Source organism: Tyto alba, unplaced genomic scaffold (assembly GCF_018691265.1).
Source record: "Tyto alba isolate M040663 unplaced genomic scaffold, T.alba_DEE_v4.0 Super-Scaffold_9, whole genome shotgun sequence".
NCBI lineage: Eukaryota > Metazoa > Chordata > Aves > Strigiformes > Tytonidae > Tyto > Tyto alba.
Window position 1 is genome coordinate 2,699,539 of NW_024881330.1, and position 16,977 is coordinate 2,716,515.

Below are 16,977 nucleotides of genomic sequence, written 5' to 3' on the forward strand. Positions count from 1 at the left end.
CTGTTTCACAGACTCAGACTGGTTGAAGTTGGAAGGGACATCTGGAGGTCATCTGGGCCAACCCCTTCTCAAGCAGGTCTGCCTACAGCCAGATGCCCAGTACTGTGTCCAGGCAGCTTTTGAATATCCACAAGGATGAAGACTCCACAACCTCCTTGGGCATCCTGTGCTCAGTCACTTGTGCAGTAAAATATTTCCTGATGTTCAGAGAGGACTTTCTGTGTTGCATTTTGTACCCATTGCCTATTGTCCTGTCACTGGGGACCGTTGAAAAGAGCCTGGCTCCATCTTTATACCCTCCCTTCAGGTATTCATATACATTGATAGAAAGTATACCTTCTGATACTTTTATTCTCCAAGCTGAACAGCTCTCTCAGCCTTTCCTGATAGGACAGATGCTCCAGTCCCTTCATCATGTTCCTGACCTTTTGCTGGACTTTCTTCTGTAGCTGCAGATGTCTCTTGTAGTGAAGAGCCCAGCACTGGGCAGAGAAAAGTAGAGGAAAAGCCTTGCTGAAGCCCGGGGTTGAACCAGGGACCTTTAGATCTTCAGTCTAACGCTCTCCCAGCTGAGCTACTTCAGCCCTGCCTGGGCACTAATTTTCACAAAACCTGTTGGAACATAATTAACTTTCAGAATTTTACCATTCAGACTGGCTCAGTGAACATTTGACTCTTGTCCTGTCATGGGGGACCACTGAAAAGAGCCTGACTCCACCTTCTTTACACTTTCCCTTCAGATATTTATATATATTGATGAGATTGCCCTGAGCCTTCTCCTCTCCATGGGACTTTCTTCACAGCTGAACCACAAAGGGTTTCAGAAGCAATGAGAAATGCAGAAAGTGAGTTTCATCAGAAAGCGTTACACACAGGCTACCCTAAAACTTTTCTTCTTCCGCAGTGTTAGAAATCTTTAATCTACAGGTTGTTGCTAGGAGCTGTGAGAATGCAGCTTAGAGACTCTTCTGTGATTTTCTTCTTAACACTGTAGTTGTTTCTCCTGAGTTCACTACTGTAGCAGCCTCCCTTCTTAGTCTGCTCCGTAGAAGCAGTGTCCCTATAAATAAAGCAGTCAGGGACTAGTGTCACCCAGGGTAGGAAAACCCCTCAAGATTTTGGGATTTGTGTGGACTTTGACTTGCCTATTGTCTTGCAGGCAACTGAACCATGCCTTTCATCTCAAATGCAACCCACCACCACAAGAACTCCATTCAGACTGCCTAAATATACACATTCAGTATTATTTGTGATACCTTAGGCTATCCCAGTTGTCCCACAGCTCCTACTCCAGCCGGTTGTAGACTTTCTTCATGACCCATCTCACATCCTTCGGCCCTGTGATGATGGTTTGAATGCTCTTGGGCTTCTTAGAAAGCACCAGACACTTAGGAAAATAAAATGTGACCTCCTAGGTCATCAATGGTCCATTATTTCCAGTTCTCTGTCTCTGAAAATGGCACAGGGAGATGTTCCATAAGAGATCACGTAGCGTGGCTGCAGGTCATTGGCCTTGTGTCCTGTTCAAGAAGCTGGAAGGAACAAATCCACCTTGTCTTTAGCGTCTCTCTCTGGATCTGTCACCAATGGTTATGTTTAAACCCTTGGCCCAAACTATCAGAGATCAGTAAGGCGAACAATTGCCAAAGTTAGTTATATGAGAATGGTGCTGGTGGATAAATGCACTAGACAGGAATAAGTCTAACAGCCACATTTCTGATGGTAACATCGCTCCAAGCAGGTTTTCTCAGAGGCTAGACTAAGCTGTCACTCCACAGATCCTTCATCATCCATGCCCTGTTGGCTGCAAGTGAATGGGTGACAAGGAGCCATCTGCAAGTTTCTCCCTAGGAAAGGAAGACCTGCCAGGTCAGTTTGTGTAGAAGCCTGGCTCAGCCATGTCTTAGTTCTGCCCTTCCATCTGTCCCATTTTTGCTTCACCAGCTTTCTCCTTGTCAAGGAAAGTGACTGCAGAAACCAAAGCAGTTCTGTTTCTCACCAGCTTTCCTTAGACAGGAAGAAATGATCCCAACATGGGAACTGTGGTATTTGACAACCCACTCTGCCTTGCTGGAAATACTCAAGCTTCATCTGGGTACAAAATTCCTACTGAAAGCTAAGCTACGCTACCGCTTTGCAAATGCTAGCAGTGCTGGTGAAAATGCTGAAGTGAAGGATCTGATAAAGTACCAGCCTTGAAGGAAGTGCTACACTGCAGTTAAATTAGAAATCCGAGAAGCTGGGAAGTTGGCTTATTCAGATGGTAAAATATTACAACTAAACGTCTATGAGCAAAGTTGTCAGAAGGAAGACTTGTGATGCCAATTTAACATGTCAGATGGAAGGAGTTGGAAGCTTATACTTTCCTTCATTGAAGAGAGAGAAATTAAACCTGTCCCTCTGGCTCATTTCAGACCTAGGGGCTGGAGCTCCATAGGCAGCTCTGCTAAAGGGAGTGAACAAAGTGGAAGGAGGAGTGAAGTTGGGATGACTGCTCTATCTGCCTTATGGGCAGGTCAAAATTGAAGCTCTGAGAAGATGCTGCTTTTTTTGAGCCAGAGCTGTAGACACCTTTCCCTACCACACACATGTCCAGCTCAGTGTTGCACTGTGGAAATGCAGAGATTTGGGAAAACTGTTCTGACAGCCTATCTACTATCAAGAAAGAGAGACAGCTAGCCACTGTGATCTCCTGCTGGAAAAATACCTTGTCCTCATGACAATTATTCTGCTCAGTGAGATTGTCCCTGTTTCCAACTCAGTCCCCACTTTGCACCCCTATTCCAGAAACTTTCTAATAGGTAGCCTTGTACTTAATTTTTTATTTTCTTCTGGTGGTTTCCTCAGGTCACTTGTGTGTTCTTTGCACCAAGAGGGATGTAGAGTGTGGACTCCCCATACTCAAAGTTACTTGTCCTCTCTTTACTATTTCATTCACATCTTGAATATAGTCTCTTTTGTTTTGATGTCGTCATCCCAGGAAGGAAGTGAAAAAAACCTGACAAGGGGAAAGACTTATCAAAGTCACTTCTGCACAGGGAATTACTGTGTAAACCGTATTTATTCATTCTGGAAAGAGAAAGGGTAAAGGAAGGATATTATTGGATCTAGAGAGAAGCCATTAGCTTATTGACTCTTTTGATGCAGGACAAAAGGGTTACCAGTTGAAATGAGCAAGTGCCAAGCTCGGAACAAAGAAAAAGGAGTTTCTTCACACAATATCTGGTTATCTGTGCAACTCCCTGCCACAGGGTATTAGACCCCCAAAGCATACAGACATTCAAAAGATGAATGGGCAGATTTGTGGAAGAAAAGTCTCTACGAAGAGTGTACAAATATGAAACTATCTGCTTTGGTTCATGCAGTGCCTGAGCCACAAATCTCTGGAGATTAGAAGAGTATCTGGTGATGTAACGCTACATTTTTTTTTCTGTTATTATACTCTTCTGTAGGCATTAGCTCATGGAAAATATTGTAGGCTGGGTTTTGAATTAGATGTTCTTTTATACATCTTCCCTGGCACCTCCCCATGCTCATGCCCTGTCTTCTTGAGACATCTGGAAAGTGTCAGCCTGTTAAATCACATTGGCACGATGGGTAGAGATGTACTGGAGGTGTCATTTCATGCCACCAACCGTTTGATCTACCATTCCCACAGAGGTGTTTGAGGCTTTGGCCATGTCAAACAGATGACAGAAGATCCTTCTGTCCCCACTTTCCCGCCTCCCATTCATCCAGTTTTCTTATCACTCAAGGCTCATCTGCCTGTGCTTTTTCAAATATCCATCTGGCATCAGCCAGTTGCAGCTTTCAAAATTATCTCATTACATCCATGCAGAAAGCTAGCACTGAATCCTTATCCCAGCAGTTGACATGCCTGGCCGTGTTGAGAGGCATGAATCTGTTTTTTGTGGTCCAGTGTAGGTCCATCACCCCTTGCTGGTACACTCTTTTTTTTAATGAGGGTGAATGCATCAACTAGATGTAGGTGCAGAGAGCTGAACTCTTTTAACCAACTCAGCCCATCAGATTTGCCATAGACCTTAGTTTTCATTGCAGACTTCCTGACACCAAACGATGACACTGATGAGATTTTGTCCTAGTTCTCCACTCTTAACCCAGCTATCTGCCCCAGGGGAATGACAGACAACTGCAGGGTCGAGATGCTATTGCTTTTCACATACTGATTTGACTGATATGTCAAATAAAACACATGTTCCTCCTTTAGGTTTCTTGAAATTTTTCTGTCTCATTACACTGAGTGGGCTTCTGGTTTACTTGAAAAGCATTTTTAGTGATTATCTCTATTTTGCTCTAGCTATTTTCTCTTCTTTCTCTTTTTCCAGACTTTTCTGAAAATGATCTCATTAAGAACATGGAACTCCTGTTTCTGAAAAAAGGTTCCCTGAGGTTTGCAAAGGTCTCTCAGCAGGAAGATTGCTTGTCTTCATTTTCCCTGCAGTTCAACAGACCCCCAAGTGAGCCCATTAGCAAAAACGGACTGAGTGAAAAAAAAAAAAAAATTCTACAATATATGCAACAGCAGCAGCAATATCTCGGCTCCAGTAGTCAACAAACTATGATTGCAAACCTCATCTTTGATGGAAGTTTAATATGTTAGGGAAAAAATGAGATAATGGCACAAAGGGGACTGTGGGTGCTTGCTACCTATTGCAATAGCTGTGAGGGGATGTACTAAAGAGGATGGAGCATGGGACCTGATGTAACTCAATTGTTATTCTGGAGAGATAAATGCGTCTTTAAAAAACAGAGTTAATGAAGCCCGGCTGTCAAACTATGTCTGTCACATAGCCCTTTCTTTCTCTCTCCTTAAGTTTGATGTCTAAAAGATGCTGAGATTGTTAGCCCATCCTTTGTAGGGGGTTCACTAGGGATTCTTTAAAGTTTTCATTTAAAGTTTGGCTCTCAGGAATCCAGGCTATGAATAGCAGCACTGCTGTGTTTATGTGCAGTATCCCCGTGCGTGAAGCATATGCTTTAGTTGGAGAGATGCAGGCTGTGGTCCTGATGTTGCCCGAGAGAAATTATCTAGATCCATCTGAATATTTGCAATATCTGCCCTGTAGTAAAATACCTACATACTCACTAGTAGGGAGACATAGCGAGAACAAACCCCAGACCTGGCATTTTAAGTTCTCCCCAAGTCTGAATCACTCTTTTCACTAAAGCTAAGTTTCAGTGTTTGATTTAGTGACTCTGATATACAAAGAGAGAGACCTGAGACATCTTGGATGTATTTCACACAGAGTTATGGGGAAATTTGGAAAAGCAGAGGAGTAGAAAAGAGAGGGCAATGGCCATCTCCTTGATTGTGTCCTGCATGGACCCAGGTTGATCAGACAGAAGGAGAACGCCTAGTCTAAGAGTTCTGTGTTGGAGATAAGCACTGAGAGACACAAGTCTCGACCTAAATTTGTTTTGTGCCAATTACTGAATACTGCAATCATGCAGTTATGCTCAGCATACAGGTCCTGTTGCTTTTCCCAGGCTTAATAACATTTGCAGAACCCGCTCTGCCTTCACAAACTCACAATGCACCATGGTTTCCCCAGATCTTTCTTTCAAGATGGATCGCCCACTGCTATTTCAACCCATCAAAACTTCATTTTCAGGAGGATAAACCAAATGCATTTGGGAATTACTTTTTTAATAACTGTCAATAGACCAAAGCAATAAAATTGGTAATAAGAAGGCAGAAAAACAGTACCAAGAAAACCCTTGTAAAAATAACAGGTGCATTAAAGTGTGTGGGGGTATGTAGGTATATTATAAGACAATAATAGACAAACCAGGTGGCATATTACCTCATTAGCAATCCACTTGTTCTTGCCAAACAGAGTTTGGTGAGATTCCCTGAGAGGTTTCCCAGAAACTCATCAAATTAGTAGTAAACAACCTTTCTTGGGGCTTAAGAAATATTTTCTGACTCTTCCTAACATCCCAGCCCCCTTCTGAAGTTTTTCTCTGTTTTGTAAAATATTCAGAAGTTACTGGGAGTAAAATTAGGGAACAAAAGAGGAGGAATAAGATGAGTAGAGGCAAAATCCACTATAATCGGCTTCACATTGAAAAACATAAGAATGATTGCTTGGACAGTGATGGTATCTTGATGTATAAATGGGTTTGTTACTTAACTCTGGTGATTCATGCTGTCAGGCACAGGGATGAGGCAGCTGCCAAATCTGATGCTGGGAAGGAATTTTCTCTCCCAGAACAGATTGGCAGGGAATTTGCGAAACTGAAGGGTCAATAGAAAGAGTCAGACATTGTTATGATGAACACATGGACAGGCAAGGGGAACATCCTGGAGCACAACAGCACTACCATGTTCCTACCTCATGGTACCAAACATGTCCCAAAAATCAGTGCACAGCCCTTTAGCCCCTTATCCCACACCTCCAGTAGACCTGTAATCCACAAAGGGGTGATTTTGTTGGACTACTCTCGTGTTTCCTATGGGTGAACACTGGAGCAATGGCTCTTTTAATTTTTTTCACATCATCTATTTCACCCATGGTTCTAAATAAAGCCTAAATGAAGCTACATGAGTCTTAGCTGTTGGGTGTTTGGGGTACGGCTTTTTTTTTTTTTTTTTCCTTTGTTTTTAAAGAGTGTCTAAAGAATGTGTTCTAACTGCCTGGAAGGAAAAATCCAGAAAGAAAAAGATAACAATGAAAGCAGTGGAGATAGATAGTTAATTGAGATAATTGTAGCTGTTCTAAATGCCACAAATCTGCACAAATATTTGGAGAGGGGAGAGGAGATGAGGAAAGAAGAAGGAAAAAGTTCTGTGCTGTTTGTTCAGTACCCAAATTCAGAGGAGGAAGGTGTCCTTTCAGAGACTGAGTGGGACCCTACCTGGCAGCTCTTGGGTAATTGCTTTTTAAGCCTCCCTGGTCTCTGCACTCTACCAGGCCACAAGTCAAACCCATCCAGACCTAACAGGGCTTGATGGAGAAACCCTCTGTTTATGGGGCTGAGCAAAGAAATAAGGCACTCTCAGGGTGGGTGAACATGGAGGGCCAGCCTGGATGATGTCGGTTCAGATCCTTTATTGGTTTGGACCCTTTTGTCTTAGGTGAACACCTGATGAGGCACTTCTGGGTCAGGACAAGCCTTTGTTGCTCCTTGTGGGATCCCAATGCTTTGTGTGTGACTGACTATGCACAGGCGGGGAGTTGGAGTTAGCTTTCCTGTGAGATACGGGATGCGTGGCCTGGGGTATGTATTCCAAGATTTAAGACTGGAAGATCTATACCTTGGTCTGGCCTGATGGATTTTTGATCAATTATCCAAAATAGTAAAGCTCTTGTAGAAAATGGCTAATTAGATATGTGGAAGTTAGAGCTCTTCAGTTGTGAAGAAATCACAATTCATATCCTAGTTAAAAGAGATGTGTTTTGAATGTGGTTTTCCACAACTCACAGGAAGGGCACCCTACCCCATGACTACTCTGGACAGTGACAGCCTCCTTGTTAATAATATAAGTATGTAATAAACATGATTTTAAGATTCCCGCACAAACTAGGGATTTGAGTAGAAGATGATGTTCAGTCAGCTTCCTGCACAATTGGTGGCAGAAACATGGGGGTACCCTGGTGAGGTGGCGTTGCCCTCACAAGACCTGACATAGCAGACCCATGGTACTTTTCACATTCATCACACGAAAAACTTGGGGAGGGAGTTGCAGGATTTTGGAGAGCAAGAAGTGGATGGGAAAGAGGGGTTTGAATGCATTCATTGTGAGGGTTACAAAAGTCTAAATCTTAGGGTTTTTCCTTCCTTTACAAACTCCCTAAACATAATTTCAGACAGCCTTCCTGGGTCTGAGCAAAGCAGCACTGCAGTGACTCCCCCTCTCTGATGCAGAGCCTGGGGAGGGGGAAAAATGTCTACAACCCCTCTGGGAGCAGTCACCATATTTAAGAGCCGTGCCCACAGCATCCATATTTTAGAAATGCCCCAGGGGTGTTGCCCTGGCCCATTTTCTTCCCCTAAAATTCTCACCCAGCAGATTGTCTCCCTTCCCTGTTTGCAGGCAGGTGGGGGAAAGGCAGAAGCGAGTAGCAGATCCTATCTCCAGCACACAGGCTGCTCATCCTTTTTGTCTGCCCCGCTCCCTGCTCCCACTCACCCCTTCTCCCCCACACACCCACCCACCTTCGTGTCTCATTGAGGGATGGCTCAAGGCACTTCAGGTAGCCGTACGGATGGATACTAACCTCTGCTGGGCTTCTCATTAAGGAACCCATTAATATGGAACTGCTGCCTTTCCCTCCCCTTCCTCCCCGCTGACAAACCTGACTGCTGAAAAACAGAAAATGGGGGTGTAAGGTGGGAAACCCAGGACACTGTGTCCTCCCCCACAGTGTGGGCAGGGGTTTCTTTGAGAAGGTCAGTGGTGAAGACACCGTCTGTGTCAAGCGGGGAGAAACGGCAGCGATTGGCAAAGAAGCATTGGCTCGGTTGGCTGGATGCCTCTGCATCTCCCCCCAGATCCCTCCCTCTCTCTGTTGCAACATTCCTGAGAGGAACCATGGAGAACTAAATCCTATTGTGCTGGGTGTGAGCTGCCACCGCCTCCCCAGCATCCACTGAGCTGAAATCGGGAGCCCAGAAACAAGGCAGCACTGCCTATCCCCTCCCAAAGCCCTGGAGCAGGATCGTCCCTCAGATCATGTCTGAGGGACATTAAAAAAATCATTCTTCAATACTTAGGGATCTCTCACTAAAATCATATGTAAATAATCCTGGCTATATTGTAGCCACTTATTTTTCTTTCCCCCCCCTTTTTTTTTCTATTTTCTTTTTTCCTTTCCCCCCCCCCCCCCCCCCCTCCAGTTTTGGCTTTTCTAAGGTTGAACAGATCTGTGGGGACAAATGTTCCCTTCTCCTCAGTCTTCTTTCCAGCTGGGACCAGCCCTCTTGAGAGACAACCTCTATGAGGAGAAGGAAGATTGAGAAAGTTCCCATGATCATGTGGGGCAACACTAACAAGGAAGAGACTGGTGTGAGGATCACTTCTGTCCCAGACGTATGATTTTAATCCTCTAAGTGTGCCTCCTTCCCTGTCCTTGTCCTCCTCGTGTTGTCTCAGAGCAGACTGCACCTCATGTGGGACCTGCAACCCCCTCTCCCATGGACCAGGTCTCAAGCTCTAAATAGACCCTACACATCCACCGAACCCCCATTTTTGCTTCACGCTCCCAAATACACACCTTTCTCAGTGCAGAGATGTGAAGCCCCTCCAGTGCTTTGTTCCCATGGACCTGGTGGTCTCCAGCCTAAGACCGACAAGCGGTTGTGCTCAGAGTAGGGGGAGTGATGTACCAAGGAGCTGTGACACTATTTCAAAGGTTTTTTTAGGTAAGTGAAATCTCCTGAAGAGATTTACACAACAACTCACTCCCCAGCTCCCGCTAGCCCTGATCTAATATGCCTTTTAGTGATGTTTGGGGCCTCATACACTTGGAAAGGAGAAATTAGCACAGTCTGCTGCTTGCTTCTCACGTTCCTCTGTTTCCCCTGAGCTTCCCTGCTGTCCCTAATTATCCATCTCTCATTTACAGGGACTTGAATAATGGAAATGGAAAGCTGGTTGAATTAGACTGGGATGAAGATGCACTGAATGAGTCTCCCTTCTCTTCAGAAGTGACCTAACATTACCCCTTCTCTTATTAGTGATGCAGTCTCCCCATTACCATGTGAAGCAGATGCTCTGTTGTTATCTTGTGCCAAGGGGACACAACTCCTGCACTGACTCAAGCTGTGAATCCCTGTGGCTAGAAGAGATTAGGAACGAAAAGCAGGGATGCTTAAGGGAAATCCTTTGCTAACAACGATGCTTGGGGAGACAAAAATAAGAGAAATAGCTTAGAAAAAGGAGAAGGAAAAGGGAAAAGTTGAAAAAAAGTAAAGTGAGTCACCGCTGAGTGATAGAATTGTTAAAAACAGGTGAACGGTGGCCTAGTTTCTGCCTTCATGGTGATGATGGCTGTGAGAGCAGCTAGCTGAGAACTGACAGACATCAGTATACAGAGCTCTGGAGGCATGCATTTGGCTGACAACCATGTGTCCATAGAAAGGCACTGTGTCCCTTTGATGCTCTTTTCAATGTCTTAATGGAGCCAGACACTAATTGATACATTAAGGACGCACCTATAAAAGAGCCAGACACACATGCCGGTTAACAGAGAGGTAGAGCATCCTGTACCCTACGACTGAAGGAAGATGTTCATGGTCCGTGGGCGAGGAAATCACTGTCCAAACACTACATGAAACAAGCAAGTAAACAAACAATGTCCAGAAAACTAGTTATAATAAAGTATTTAGTGTTTTCTTTACCTTTAGGGATGTCCTAGCACTGAAGAGACGTGGGTTAAAACCCTAGTGCCAAAATAGGCAGAGCACAGCGTGGGGTGTTGTCCAAAGATGCTTATGTGGCCAAATTCTAGCCAGGCTGGCGTAGGCAGGTTTGAAAATGCTTTGGGATTTCAGACTGAATGAGGGCAAATAAAGCATTTAGGTAGGGTTTATGTGTTCCTGAGGAGAGAAAAACTACACATCTCTTCAGTGAGGCAATGACTGATCTGTGGCTCAGGTAGAGAAGAGTATTTTTTGATGAACGGAAGAGTAAACTATAGATACATGTAGATGAAGGGATCTGGACCTGAAAACAGAAAAAAATTGTGCTTAATGTGTCCCCATTATGAATCTGGAGTTCTCTCACCCAGGTTAAGGACATCAGCCAGAGGGAAGTTATTAGGGAAATTAAGAATGAGGTTAGCATGGAGGTATCCAAACAAACATGGATTTTGTTGCTGTTGCATATCTTGGAGGACAGCTATAATACCATGTGCAAAGAGGCTGCTACATCCTCTCCAAATCTGGATCTGCTTTGTCTGAGCACTCCTTAGCTTCCTCTGAAATTCCCACTCAAGGGAACAGAGCTGTTGCTGCTCACAGGAGGGGTAGAACTATGTAATTTTATAAGGAAAAGGGGCTGTAGTGGATTCTCCATGGGACTGGGACTGGCTGCTATCAACCACAACAAGGCAGTGTTTTTTGTTACGGCTGCAGGAATCTCCTGTTTTTTCCTCTTTCCCACAGTCCATGGCCAGGAGCCTGCAGCTCAGAAATCTTCCCATGAGCCAGTCTAACATCACTGATGGAAAACCAGGCTCCTACCACCCCTAATTCCCTTCCCACGTGCCCTCATCCAGGAGGAAAAATCCATGTAGGTGCTGAGAAAGTGGAGGAGAGGCTTAACAGAGCCTCCCCCATGGGAAGAGCATGATGTCTTGAAGGAGCAGGTAAGTTATGGGGCAGTCTGAGCTACTCTCTTCTCATCATGTGAGTATCTGGTACTGCCAAAGACATGTGTCTGCACAGCTTCTCCTGGCTCACCACACGATTAAGGGTATGGTTTGATGTCCCAGCAATCTGTCACCCAAAAGGACAATGTCCTGTTGTCCCTGTGTGACTGTGATCTCCCAGTGTTCCTCTAACCATCACCACTGGATCTCATCTCAGCCTACCATGGAGGTGTTAACATCAAACCCAGATAGAAATAATAAAAGAGGGCCAGGGCTGCAGGGGAGGGTGGGACTGGCTCTGTGGACCACAGATAATCCTGAGACCAGCCTGGGACCATCATCCTGGCAGACGGTGAGGAGCACAGCTCTCCTGGGCTCGTGGGACTCTGTCAGCCACACCAGGAGATGAACCAGGGCTGTGCACTTCACAACCACCCCACCGCTTTTCCTTATTTAGCAGACCTGTGATTTTCAGTATTCACTGCTGAGGAGGAGTAAAAATGCACTAAATTAAAAACTTTTACTAGAACACTTAGAAGGGCACCCTAAAGGGGGGCAGGTGGGGGAAGTGTCAAGTGTGCAGCCAAACGTGGGCCAGCTTCAGCTCTCAGCCGTGTGGCATAAAGGCAGATAAAGTTTCATAAACCAGGTATGAATCAGACCTGTTAACATGGGACTTGCTTGTTTTCTTAGCAACAAATATACCATCTCATCTGTGATGTGCACGGGAGGGAAATGAATGTTCATTTGGAGACGTCTTTCTTTTTGTGTTGCCCTCATGAGGGTCATAACAGCCAACACCAGAGTTCAGGTTCTTGCCGTGAAAAATACTGACACCTCCTCTGACTTTCTTGATTTAGCCTCAGGCAGGCTTGAGGAGGCAAATGCAGCACAAGGAGGCACACATTAACATTTCCTCTGCCCAGTGAGGAAACGAAAATAACAAACATCCCATTAAATAAGGGGAGAAAAAAACTATAAAAGACAGAAGGTATTTTTAGTCTGAAAACAAAGCACTCTATCTTCCCCACAAAGTAGGCCTTTTCAGATGAAAATTAAAAAGGAGAGAACTTGCAGGCTCCTCTGCACCAGAAGGAGTGGCACTAATAATAATAATAATTATTATGATTATTGTTAATATTGATAGTGGGCTGCCCTCAGTTTCCCACTTGCTTCCCCACCCTCCCAGCAAGTGACGTGTGGGCCCCAGCCGTGGAGGACAACGGGTGGCCAGGAACAATGCAGCCACTGACGCGAACTGTGTTTTGAATGCGAAACTCTGCATTGTGAGTGCCAGTTTCAATGCAATAAAGTGTTCCGGTGCTGGAGATGGATGAATAGAGATGTATGGCGTAAATTAAACGTGCTATTCTTTTTCTCCTTCTTTTCATACTTTTTTTTTTTTTTTTTAAATAAATTAAGAAGCCCAACACCTTAGTTTCCTCTTAATTTCATTCCCTTCTTGAGGGTTTGGCTACCAAACAAATGTCTGGCCACCTTTATCTGATAACTTATAAGAGAATTAATAGATATTGAAAGGGCATGGAGGCAGAGGGGAGGGATTGTGAGTTTTTTGGTTTGGTTTGTTTTTTTTTTATTTCTTATTGTAGAAGGAGGAAGTAATTCTGTAAAGAAAGGGAAAATTCTAGCACAGCAGATATAGGATAACACAGAAAATCCGTTGTTCACCAGTAGAAAAAATTAGTTCCTGCAGGAATATAGGATTAATTGCACACCGGCCTTCAAACTTGCAACTTTAGGCACTTCACAGAGTCCTTGGTGAATGACAGGGTTCTCCAGACAGTATTTCAGAGAAGGAACACAATGCACATCACAATGCATAATTGGGGAGGGACCCTGGCATCACAGTAGGGTAATATGGCATCCAGGAGAGCTCTTACAAACACAAACCACTAAAAGACAGCACAACTTGGCTGCACCATAAACTTTCCCAAGCCCTGGGATCTCCCCCTTCTCACTCACCCACCAGGTTCATCTGGCTCACAGCTCAGGTTCATCTCCAATAAGTGGCATGTCTTGCCATAAGGTAGATTTGAGCAAAACACTCATCCAGACAAGGTGGCAAAGGGATGTCAACCAAAAAAAAAAAACAAAAAAAAAAACAAAAAAAAAAACAAAAAAACCCAAACCAAACCAAACAAAAAAAAAAAAAAACCAACAACACAAACAAAAAAAAAACCAAAACCAAAAAACAAACCAAACAAACAAACAAAAAAAAACCAAACAATCAAAAAACCCCAAACCCCATCAAGTTTGCCCTAAGGTAAGGTGCAGCAAAAGCCTGCATCCTGAATGGCTGCAAGGGGCGAGTGCAACTGGGCTCTGGATGCATCGTGTCCTTGGCAAAGCTCCGTTGTGACAGCACTGGGGAGGGTGCCAGTGCTGGCTACATCTCAGTGTCCCATTCATCGGGGCCCCCTCCCTGCAACGGGGTTTTCTCTTGCTGCTCACTGCCACACTCTCCTTTTGTCTGCTTGCAATTAGTCAGTTAGCTTTTTTTTCTTCTCAGTTTTTTGGGTCTGATCCTAATCTACCGTGGTTTAAAACTGTTCAGGAAACTCTAAGGAGACAACCCACATTGACACCATCCCTGCTGAGCTATGAGATGTGACTTTTTGCTGTTTTCTCTCCCTTCCTCGCTCCTGCTCAGCTGTTGTGGAGGAAAATACCATTCTCACTAATCAACCTTTTTCTTCCTCCCTCATATTCACTTCTCACTTCCCTTTCTGCCCTTCTTGCCTCCTTCTTGTCTTGGACCTCCTGTGGCCACCCAGAGGACCACATGCCCTGCAGTCTCCATCCAACCCATTGCTGGATCCCCTGAGGCCAGGCAGCTTATTTCAACAGAAATCTAGCTGCCTCTTTGTGAAGCCCTAGGATAAATCTACTATGGCTATAACAGCCTCCTCCCCAACCTGCCCCAGTCCATGATTTTTGTCCTTCCGTGCCCGTCTGTCTCTCTGTGCCCGGAAATTGTCTGTCTGCCTCAAATTGCCTCTCCCTGTCAGCTCCCAGCACTCTACATCTCCCTCCTCCCTTTGCTTCCGGCTCCCCTCTCTCCTCCTCCTCTACCCACGCACTTTACTTTAATTAGAAATACAATGAAAATGCTTATCACTATGTCTTAATCAGCAAGTCATTCCCCAGCAGGTCCAGAAGGAAAACCCCCGTTCCTTCTCGCCTCTCCTGTCTCCCCCACCACCTCCACAGAAGAAGAGCACGCAGATTAGGAGGAGAGTTCTGTGGAAAGGTTGCTGTATGAGATGAACCTAGAGACCTGAACAAGCTGGAGGAAAGGGCCAAGAAAAACCTTATGATATTCAAAAAGGACAAATTTTGTGCCTGGGAAGAAAAAGTCCCTGGCAGGAACTGCTTGGCAGAAATGGACCTAGAAGTGCTGGGGGACAGCAAGCTGAGTATGATCCAGCAGTGTGTCCTGGCAGCAAAAAAAAAGTATCCTGGGTTGTGGGAGCATGAGTACATCCAGGAGATCAATGGAAGTGATTATCCCTCCTCTACTCAGGACACATTAGACTATATCTAGCTGCTGTAACCAGGTTTAGGCCCCTTAGTACAAGACATTGATTAACTAGGATGAATTTAGCACAGGCCTTTGAGATGGTCAAGGTTAGAACACTTGACTGGTTGCCTGGTGTGGGACTAGGGCTTGTCCAGCCCGGAGAAGTGATGGCTTTGGGGGGACCTAACTGCAGTCTCTCGTACCTGTGGGTAAGTTATCAAGCAGACAGAGACATGGTCTTCCTAGAGGTGGCTGGTGAGAGGACAAGAGATGTTGGGTGTAAACTGAAACAAGACACACAGTCTGGCTATAAGCAAAAAGGTTTTCCCACTGACCACAGCCATGCAGTGGAACAGGCTGCCCTAAGAGGGTTGTAAAATCCCCACCCTTGGGATTTTCAATATCTGAAACCTGAACCACCTCATCTGACCCAGTAGCTGACTCAACTTAGTTGAGGTAGAAACCTCTTAAGGTCCCTTCCGGCCTTAATAATTCTGATATCCTATGACCAGACCTAAGTGTCAAATGAGGCCATTCAGACTGATGAATCCCACCCTACTGAAAAGTAAGGGAGAAGAAAAGAGAGGTAGCAGGGGCTGGAAAAAAGAAGGTTTTGGTGGAGTAGGTTTTATAGCCTGTTCATCCTAGACTGGCATTTGATGGGACAAAGTGAGGTTGAAACCAGGCCACCTTGCAAAGTTAAATACAGTCTAGAAACCATCCTCATCCACTGGCAGTTTCCTAGGGGCCATTTCTGGGGATCCTGGGTGAAAAACTTTCTGGATAATATTTTTGTACTAATACAGAGATACACAGATTGCACAGTCTCTTCCAATTCATGTTTTCTTACTGGCAATGCGGGTTTAAGGTGAACTCTCTGGGGTATAGAGATCACCGCATAAAAGGCTCTAGATCTGTCCCCAACCCTCAGGTGACTGACATTTGGCCCTTTTTAAACACAAATACAAATACACAAAAATCTCATGTTTATGAAAGCTGGGTGAAAGTGGAGAAGTAAGCAAGGTAGAGGTCATAGCTCTCTGCCAGTCATACCACTCTCGTGATATGTGTGGGGGATAAAGTGACATTAGGTGGGTCTGTTGGATTAGGAATCCTGCATTTACACCCTCAGGTTTCTGACCCCTTTTCTACTCACTGTTACTCCCCACCTTCAATCAAAACATGCAGCCCTTCTCTGCCTGCTGGCTGTTGCCCTAAATAACCTTCTTGTTTTCTGAAAGCTCTACAGCAGTATTATTTGTCCTTGTGCCATCACCTGGTAGGGAACAGGCACATGCCTTCTTTCAGCACATGGATATGGTGGGGAGGAAAAGGAGAGTCCTGACCCCTGTCCCTCATGCCCTTCAGCTTAACCACCTCCAGTTTGCTCCAAGGGGACTCTGCCTTAACCAAATCCATGGGGTGACTGAGACCTCCTTTCAGCAGGACTTTACTGCAAGACCATTCGTCCCCTCTGCATTTCCCTCTTACCAGGCTGGCTGCAGTCCCACCAGGAAACACTTGGCCAGGATTCGTGGGAGCGGGGACCCATCCTAAGCCTCCCTGGCACACTGCCCACCACCCCGAGCGGAGGCAGGGTACCTCCCTGCTGCCAACAGGCTTGTAACCCCTTTTTAGGTGATATTAATGAGTCAGCATCCCACTGCCTCCGGTCACTGTCACTCTCTGAGGGTGTTCCGGTGGGGAACTCTCTCGGATTAGGGAATCCTTTATCTCTGGCTTATATAAGACCCGGGAACTCCTTTTATGGTTGGCTTTTCCTGCTTTGTCAAGAGCGAAGAACAAATGTAGCTTCATCTGTGCTTGTGGGTTGGCTAACTGATTAAGCATCTGATTCAAGCTAAGTACGGAACAGGCTTTTAATGGGTGGATTTAATTTGGTGTAAAAACCAGGATGCTATCCCCCTCCCTTACCAAATATTCCCAAGATAGCAGTTGGTCCGGTGCGATTAAGCAGTGGGGATGACTCCCACCTACCAATGTTTTAGAATGTCCAGAGCACTCCAGTTTTTACTGGTGTCTCCTTTGAGTATTTCCCCCTTTTCTTCCCCCCTCCTCTTTTTCTTTTCTGTCTCTGTT

General features: G+C 45.1%; 1 non-coding gene across 1 annotated transcript; it reads right to left on the reverse strand.

The window, feature by feature from the left end:
* Window positions 1-511: 511 nt before the first annotated feature.
* Window positions 512-584, reverse strand: TRNAF-GAA. Its single transcript has one exon. It is a non-coding gene; the product is annotated as a tRNA-Phe (tRNA).
* Window positions 585-16,977: the final 16,393 nt, after the last annotated feature.